We start from the raw sequence: 10,312 nt of genomic DNA on the forward strand, positions 1-10,312 counted from the left end.
TTAATTGTAATGGTTTCTTTATATTCAATGAAATGATTCTTTAAGAAAAAACCCTTATTTCTTATAATAAAATGGTGACCACAGTGATTACTTCTATAATCACTTAGTTTATACTGGCTATATATGATCTAATATCGGATAGAGAGTTAATTGGGTGAATCTGCCCTAAGCCCACAACCAAACAAGGAACAGGAAGTAAGGCGGAAAACACACATCCAACTACCTATTGGGTACTAATGATATATACCCATGATGTATAAACTAAAGTATTATAGAGTTAATCACCTAAGGTCCTTTAAGTTTATACTGGTTTAATAAAATGGATTAAACCCTTAACTGGTAAGTTTCTAGTGTTGTATACCAAAAGTTCTGATTTGGAAAGTATGTTATGTACTAGAAAACTGTGCATTGACTCTGTGTCCTATGACTTGACCCATACCTGGTACCTTTATGATGACTCAATGTATACTGGACATATATATCTAGAATCGAATAGATAATAGACTGGGTGAATCTATTCCAAGCCCACAAGCAAACAAGGAACAGGAAATGAAGTGGAGAGCACACATCCTATTACCTGTCGGATCCTATTGATATATATGTATCCTTTGATGTATACATTAAGGAATCATAAGGTTAGCATTAAGGTCGTTTCTACTAAACGTAGCCTTCGACCAAGGCGTCAAATGTTATGTATGTTTATTTCTTGTATTAGTGTATATTTTCCCGAGTGAGACTATCATTACCTAAATATAGTTTATACATTAATGATTATGTGAGAAGATCACAAAGTAAATGTAATAGGGAAAATAATATTTTACCTCAGCAGTGACACTGCTGCCTATAAAGTAATAAAATACAGACTCCAGGTAGTATTAAATGTACAATACACCTCGGGGAGTCTAAAGTATCCTTTAATCCCAAGTTGGTTAATTAAAGGTTTAAATGGGAACCCGTATGTAACCATGCTGATCGACGACTGAATAAAAGATGACCGTATAGATCTATACACAAGATGACCGTATGTGTCATATGTAGTGAGGTGACATTTGTCACCCATTGGCCTTATCGGGTGGGACTGTAGCTAGCAGTCAGGATGTGGGAGTGTCTGTCCCGTATAGATCTATACACAAGATGCCCGCTCTCCCTCCAGGAGACTCTGGTTACAATATGATACAACACTGTATTGTTGTATCCTTAAATAGTGTGTCACATTAATTTATCGTATAACAGTGTTTGTATAGTAATTCATAGTGTAGTAATGTTCTTTCTGTACTAGTTTATAGTATACTCTCTTCTGTAGTGTATAGTGTGAAATGTTTCTCAAAATAGTGTGTTCTGACTCATGTATTAGAAGAAATGAATAGTGTCTTCCTAAACTATACCTATTATAGTTTACTAATGTTTTCCTTGAACTGTTATTGAAAAGACTCTTTTATCTACTAAGTTATGCTTGTACTTTAAAAATGGAGTTTTGTGAAACTATAAAGTAACATAACTTTAAAAGAGTTTTTGAAATGTTTTGATCACTTATAAAATACATAAGCAATCTTTTGAAAGATGTTTATAGCAAACATTTACACAATTGTCATTGTGTTCAACTTGTATTCCCCCCCTTAAAAGCATGTAAAAACAGTTAAAAGATTCATTACGGGGTATGAACTCACCTGATGTGGGTGATACAAATGAAGGTGTGCGTAAGGATGAGAAGTTCCATGAATGAAGTCCCAAGACTTAACAAGTCCTAAATGACATATAATGACATATATTGGCATGAATATAGTGTTTAGAAGCAACCAAATGCAAGGAAACACCTCACGGGACTAGGAAACACTTTGACCAAGTGTTGGAATCACATGTGATTCATCTAAAGGGTGTTTAAGGCCATAGTTTGGTGTTTACGGCTATGTGTTTATGGCCAAGGGAGTTTACGGCCGTAAACTCATGGTCAAAGATGCATATGAGGGTGTTTGAAGGCTAGGGAAGCTTGATGGACTTTTGCTCTACACAAGGATGAGAAAGACCAACTCAATAGAGAGTGTTGAGGAGTTTACGGCCAAGGGTGTTTACTCTTGGGCCGTAAACTCTCTAAATGATGATTTTGGTGATGGTTCAAGGTCTTACAAAGCATATGGGAGTGTTCTAGCCTCAAATCCAAGCCTTAGGAAGAGTTTAGGGCTCAAATGGCACCTTTATAGGGGTTTACGGCGATGGGAGATGGCTTGGCCGTAAACTCCTTTTGGTCCTTCATTCTTGATGATTTCAAGGCTCTAAGCATGAGTCTTAACTAGATATCAAGTATAGGGAAGAGTACTTACGATATAGAGGCTTGAAATGGTTGATTTTGGCCAAGAACACTAGTGTGTGTTCTTGGTGTTCTTGGTGAAACTTGAAGATTTGAAGATCTAGTTAAAATGAATGTTTTCATGGATGAAATCAAAGAGTGTAACTAGGAGATGAAGTGTAACAACAAATCAAGGAAAGAACACTTACATTTTTTATGATCTAAGATGATGAACTCGATGATACTTGAGAGGATTTGGAAGTGTTCTTGAGTTGGAAATGAAATAATGAAAGAAAATGAAGGGATGGAGTCTTATAGGGGAGTTTCCGGTCGGGGTTGAGTTTACGGCCGTAAACTCCATGTTTACGGCCGTAAACTCCACATGTTGGAGTTTAGGGCTTTAGTGTTGTACAGTGAAGCTAACATGTATTTCCTAACACTCATAACTTTAATGTACTAGGCTCAGAACACTCAAACAGACTCTAAATTGTGCTAAACGATAGCAGGAGTGAGTCTGACACTGAGTTGAGTTGACTGACTGAGCTTTCAAAGAAAAAAAAAGTTTTTGGGTTGTCACATCATCCCCCCGTTAGATGGAATTTCGTCCCGAAATTAGCTTTCTTACAGTACTACTGGGGTTGTGCTCCTCTGATTGGCAGAATACTTACTCGTAGACCTGGCAACTTTGCCCTGGCGTTCATGATATGATTCGTACTTGGTCCATCTATCATTACCTCTTGTATACAAGTCGTATATAATTAGGATTAGTAAGACGGTCAGATGTGCGACTCTGCCCCAAGTCCACAACCAAACAAGGAACAAGAGATAGGGCGGAAACACACATAATAAATCTGCGTAATCATAATCATATACCACCCTCGCGTATACACTGAATAGTGACAGGTGGGCTGTATTCGTCCATAGCCTCTCTGCTCGAACTTGGTCTGGTGGACGAGTGGTATTTCGTGACGGTCTGCGGACACCTGACGATGAGGTTTCAGAGGACAAAGTACTCTTCCCATGAGTACAACGGGTTTAGAATACGAAAGATAAAACTGAGGTTTAGGTCGGACTATCGATACGAATGCCGAAAGTTTCTAGAGCTTGACGATCGAGGCGATAGAAACATATGAACTTTAGTATGGTGAGGACCACGCCAACTCATGACGAAAGATTACAATGGACTCTTTACTGAACAAAGTTTGGCCGATTGGAAAGAAATGTATGTTATACGATGATGTATCCCTAGCGTGCTCGAAAATGTACTCTTAGTGCGCTAGACTATGTACTCTTAGTGCGTTCGATAGTGTACTCTTAGTGCGTTCGATAGTGTACTCTTAGTGTGTCTGATAGTGTACTCTTAGTGCGTTTGATAGTGTCCTCTTAGTGCGTTCGATAGTGTACTCTTAGTTTGTCTGATAGTGTACTCTTAGTGCGTTTGATAGTGTACTCTTAGTGCGTTTGATAGTGTACTCTTAGTGTGTCCGATAGTGTACTCTTAGTGCGTTTGATAGTGTACTCTTAGTGCGTTCGATAGTGTACTCTTAGTGTGTCCGATAGTGTACTCTTAGTGTGTTCGATAGTGTACTCTTTGTGAATGTTCTAGTACTTTCTGTTTTTCTCTTGATGTTGACACTCCTACGTATCGTACCGCGATGAGCGAGTACATACAAATGAAAGTGTTTTGATAACTGGTGATGATACTTTATATCATGATCCTCCTCGGTACCACTACGATCGCCTGTCATATACAAGTTATGAATTTTTAAGGTGAATAAGACGGTCGACTGAGTAACTCTACCTCAAATCCACAACCAAACAAGGAACAGGAATTAAGGCGGAATTACTCACTCTAAGTCTGCAACATCTTAGTTATGCACAACCCTGATGTATATGTTCAGCCATCATAGCTTCTCGAAACGGATCCTTTAGTTCTTTTGAATACTGTGACTTGTTCCTATGAGTGAGTTATTATAATTACTTTTAAGAGTTATCCCCAAGTTTTAATCTTATATATATAAAAATTAATTTTTAAAGCAATTACTAAATCGAAACGTACCGATGCTCGATGGCGACTCCGAGGTCGATTCTCCTGCGGTGATCATCAGAATTCTTCCATCCGCACCTGAGTTCTTTGTTATCGGGCAGTCCCTCTGGTAGTGTCTAGTCTCACCACAGCCATAGCAGGCCTGGTTTTCTTCAACTCCGGGGACTTGGGAGATCGGTTGAGTCGGTGCCCTGCAGAAACGGACAGTGTGTCCCTTTCTGTGGCAGTCCAGACACTGCATTTTTCGGCATACTCCGGTGTGGTGATAGTTGCATTTCCCACACTTCGGAAGGGTTCCAGCATATCGACTGACAGGTGCTGGAGCAGCAGGTGTTGTGGCGGTGTACATAGTACTCGTTTGTTCCTCCTGCGGGGTGTCCTGTGTTGTTCGTTTCTCCTTCCTCTTGTTCCCCGATTTCTGTCCATAGTCCTCTTCCCTCGATGGCTCGGGAACCGGGACTTCTACGCCATGGTGGACTTCATGGTCGATGAGTCGCTGGGCCAGGCGTTTGGCACTATCGAATGTGGCTGGGTTAGAAGACAACACATTTCCTTGGGTCAGGGCAGTCAGACCCCATATGTACCTTTCTATCTTCTTGCTCTCTGGGGTAACCATCCCGGGGCATAGTGCTGCCAAGTCGCTAAACCTATCAGTGTAGGCCACTATGTCTAATCCAACCATCTTGAGCTCCCATAGCTCTTGTTCCAGCTTTTCTACTTCGCCCCTTGGGCAGTACTCTCCCATCATCATTTACTTCAAGTTTTCCCAGCCCATAGAGTTTGCCACTGTTAGAGTCAGTGACTTAACATGGCCATTCCACCATGTTAGGGCTCTTCCGGAGAAGGTGCAGGAAGCAAACTTGACTTTGCTCCCTTCTGGGCATGAACATAGTTCGAAGACCGAATCTGTTCTCTCGAACCATTGCATCAGAGCAATGACTCCTCCATTTCCATTGAAGGATTCGGGTTTGCAGCTCATGAAGTCTTTATACATAAATTCCCGCGGGTATTCGTGAGTATCTCCATGGTTGTTTAGGTGAGCACCGCTACCAGATCCACTGATACCACTTGCGCGAATTTGGGTTAGGGCGGCTATCGTTGCTGCTGTTACCGCTGCCTGAAAAGCAGCTAAGTCGAACTGTGGCGGGGGTAGTGGCGGTTGAGTTGGAGTTATCGGAATAGTGCGTCTGTTTGATTTGCGAGGAGGCATCTTTTCTAAAAGAATACAAAGATGAGACGGAATAAGTCTATAGCAGTGGACACAAGCCGAAAGCTGAAAGACAAGGTTATCCTAGTTCTGAGTGTATCGGGTCCTGACTTCCACAGGGTTCTAGAAACAATTCATAAAATAGTCAATACCTAATAAACTCTATGAATTTGAAATGACTATCCTCGAATGAATATCTGTTACCTGAATAATTGTTACCAGCTGCATGTAAGAAAATAATCCTAACACATAATGTGAGCAGTGTCTCCACTCGCTCATTAAGTTAACAAGATTATTATTTATTAGTGTGACGTGTAAGATGTTTTGGTTACTTCGGTTGATCCCTCTTTGAAAACTTCTCATGAACTTGCTCTTGTTCCTCCTGGACTCTTCTGTTGTCTACTATGAGGAAGTGGTTACATCTATCTGGGCTTGTCGTGCGAGAATGGAAGTGACTAAAGAATCTATGAGATTTAAGGTAACTTTATGGGGGTGATCCTTACAGAGTCCTCCTATAATTGCACAATGTATACAAGTTGTATATAACTTAAGATTAAATAGACCTTCGAATAAGTGACCCTACTCCAAAACCACAACCAAACAAGGAACAGGTAGTGGAGCGTAGATCACAAATTCTAAGTCTATAAATTCTCAATTATATATAACCTTGGAAGTATACATTGTGAAATTATAGACCTATCCGCAAGGGTCTTTTATGTTATCATGTAAGTTGTTTATATAGTGCCTAAAATACTCCTATAGTATTTTAATGTAACCTACTTGGTATGTTTTAAACTTGTTATCGCATTATAGTATCATAGAATACTCCTTTAATATTCTAACTCTAATGTACTTGATCTAGTATTCTCTTGACTGGTGTTAGGTAAGTTTTAAGACTGTTGCAACACTACATCACTCCCAAACACATGTCGGTCACATCTCGAATGAATATAGTTGATTAGGCTATATTGATCCTAGCTATGATTACATAACTGTTCAGGTTTGACGACAGTGTTCAACCTTTAAATACTTTAGTTATGTTCTTCTTGTGATACTTGGTCTAGTATGTACATGTATAAGCAAGTAGGTATATTTTTATAACTTATCGTTATACTCTTAAAATATATCATTATCCAGAGCGCTTAAGCCCCATTGTATTTATAGTTGTATATCTTTTATCGGTTGATATACTTAGTTCACTATAAACAATGCTCTGATACCAATCTGTCACACCCCAAAACCGGAACGGCGGAAACGTTCTGGGGTGGAGGACGTCATGTTTAGTATCACAAGACATGCATCATAGTAATCTAAGTAATAAACAACCATTTCATTAGAAAGAAAGTGTTTACAAAGTGTGTGTTCACAAAACATAGAATACATAAGCAAATAACAAACAAGACTTGAAGCTATACTGCTCCATCTTCTGAATTCCCAGCACGAGTACCTGTCTACTAGGCTCCTGACAATACAAGTTATATTGAAAGAGTTGATCATCAATTAAGCTGGTGAGTTCATAAGATTTTAGTGATGTAAGTAAGTTGTAAAATGTTCTGGTAAAATGCTGTTGAAAATGTAGTTGAAAAATGTAGTTGAAAAATGTAGTGAGTTGTAAGTTCTGTTTAGAAAAGTTCGCCTGTTCCTCTTAGGAAATCCTATATTTCCTACTTTGATGAAAGATACGTAAAAATGATCCTACAATCCTTTCTATGAGTACTAAATGGATACAAGTGATATAAAACTCAGAGTAAACAAGCAATCGACTGTGCACATCTGCCCTAAGCTCACAACCAAATAAGGAACATGGAGTACGGCGGACAGCACACATCCCATTGTTTGTTAGATCATTGTTGTATATAACTCTGGCGTGTTCACTTGTTACTCATGGAGTTAATTGTAATGGTTTCTTTATATTCAGTGAAAAGATTCTTTAAGAAAAACCCTTATTTCTTATAATAAAATGGTGACCACAGTGATTACTTCTATAATCACTTAGTTTATACTGGCTATATATGATCTAATATCGGATAGAGAGTTAATTGGGTGAATCTGCCCTAAGCCCACAACCAAACAAGGAACAGGAAGTAAGGCGGAAAAAACACATCCAACTACCTATTGGGTACTAATGATATATACCCATGATGTATAAACTAAAGTATTATAGAGTTAATCACCTAAGGTCCTTTAAGTTTATACTGGTTTAATAAAATGGATTAAACCCTTAACTGGTAAGTTTCTAGTGTTGTATACCAAAAGTTCTGATTTGGAAAGTATGTTTTGTACTAGAAAACTGTGCATTGACTCTGTGTCCTATGACTTGACCCATACCTGGTACCTTTATGATGACTCAATGTATACTGGACATATATATCTAGAATCGAATAGATAATAGACTGGGTGAATCTGTTCCAAGTCCACAACCAAACAAGGAACAGGAAATGAAGTGGAGAGCACACATCCTATTACCTGTCGGATCCTATTGATATATATGTATCCTTTGACGTATACATTAAGGAATCATAAGGTTAGCATTATGGCCCTTTCTACTAAACGTAGCCTTCTACCAAGGCGTCAAATGTTATGTATGTGTTGTTTCTTGTATTAGTGTGTATTTTCCCGAGTGAGACTATCATTACCTAAATATAGTTTATACATTAATGATTATGTGAGAAGATCACAAAGTAAATGTAATAGGGAAAATAATATTTTACCTCAGCAGTGACACTGCTGCCTATAAAGTAATAAAATACAGACTCCAGGTAGTATTAAATGTACAATACACCTCGGGGAGTCTAAAGTAGCCTTTAATCCCAAGTTGGTTAATTAAAGGTTTAAATGTGAACCCGTATGTAACCATGCTGATCGACGACTGAATAAAAGATGACCCTCCGGTGTCATATGTAGTGAGGTGACATTTGTCACCCCTTGGCCTTATCGGCTGGGACTGTAGCTAGCAGTCAGGGTGTGGGAGTGTATGTCCCGTATAGATCTATACACAAGATGCCCGCTCTCCCTCCAGGAGACTCTGGTTACAATATGATACAACACTGTATTGTTGTATCCTTAAATAGTGTGTCACATTAATTTATCGTATAACAGTGTTTGTATAGTAATTCATAGTGTAGTAATGTTCTTTCTGTACTAGTTTATAGTATACTCTCTTGTGTAGTGTATAGTGTGAAATGTTTCTCAAAATAGTGTGTTCTGAATCATGTATTAGAAGAAATGAATAGTGTCTTCCTAAACTATACCTATTATAGTTTACTAATGTTTTCCTTGAACTGTTATTGAAAAGACTCTTTTATCTACTAAGTTATGCATGTACTTTAAAAATGGAGTTTTGTGAAACTATAAAGTAACATAACTTTAAAAGAGTTTTTGAAATGTTTTGATCACTTATAAAAGACATAAGCAATCTTTTGAAAGATGTTTATAGCAAACATTTACACAATTGTCATTGTGTTCAACTTGTATTCCCCCCCCCCCCCCTTAAAAGCATGTAAAAACAGTTAAAAGATTCATTACGGGGTATGAAGTCACCTGATGTGGGTGATACAAATGAAGGCGTGCGTAAGGATGAGAAGTTCCATGAATGAAGTCCCAAGACTTAACAAGTCCTAAATGACATATAATGACATATATTGGCATGAATATAGTGTTTAGAAGCAACCAAATGCAAGGAAACACCTCACGGGACTAGGAAACACTTTGACCAAGTGTTGGAATCACATGTGATTCATCTAAAGGGTGTTTAAGGCCATAGTTTGGTGTTTACGGCCATGTGTTTTCGGCCAAGGGAGTTTACGACCGTAAACTCATGGTCAAAGATGCATATGAGGGTGTTTGAAGGCTAGGGAAAAAAGGTTTTCGGGTTGTCACACCAGACTCGTACTGTGGGCTCGGTGGCAATCTAGATGTGAGATGTGGGCCCGGAAGGCAATCCAGACTCACATTGTGGGCCCAGGGGTAATCCAGACTGTAAAGCTGTGGACCAAGTACATGCTGTTATTTGTATATGTGTTATGTGCAGTGTATCGGTATTTTGGGGGAACTCACTAAGCCTTGAGCTTACAGTTTCAATTTATTGTTTAAGTTACATCAGGGGATCGCGACAAGGCAAATGCGTGATCGTACAGCTCCTCATATTTATGTTTATGTTTCTTGGATACTCTAATATTATACATTTTGAAAACAAGTTTTGTAATAATTAATGGTTTTTAAATGTTTTTAAAAGTTTAAATTTGGCATGATTTTTATGGGTGTTACAAATCATATAATAATGTAATAAATTCTCCTTCTCTCACCTAATATCATTTCTAGCTATTTTTAGTTATGATGGCAACCGACAAATGACTTTGCTTCTAATTACAAGAATATACCAATTTAGTTATGAGCTTAGACACCTTAATCCAACAGTTTTAATGACTTTATTAGTAATGCATTTTTATATGATGTGCCTTTGAGAAGGTATTCTTATACTTGGTCTGATCTTGATGCTGGGAAAATGAGGAAGCTTGATAGAAATCTGATTTGGTATGGGTTATTAGAGACTTTCTCATATCTCTGGGGCTATTCTAGAAACACATATTTCTGATCATAAACTGCTTATTCTTTGTGAGGTGTTATTTGATTACAGTCCTACACCATCCTATATCTTCCACTCTTGGTTTCTTTTAGGAGGATTTTTAGGTGGTTGTTGTTAAATCTTGCAATAATGATGGAATTATTGAAATGAATGCTATGGTTTTACTATAAAAAAAGTTGCAATTTTTGA

This window comes from Lactuca virosa, chromosome 7, assembly GCF_052849685.1.
Source record: "Lactuca virosa cultivar CGN04683 chromosome 7, Lactuca_virosa_CGN04683_v6, whole genome shotgun sequence".
NCBI lineage: Eukaryota > Viridiplantae > Streptophyta > Magnoliopsida > Asterales > Asteraceae > Lactuca > Lactuca virosa.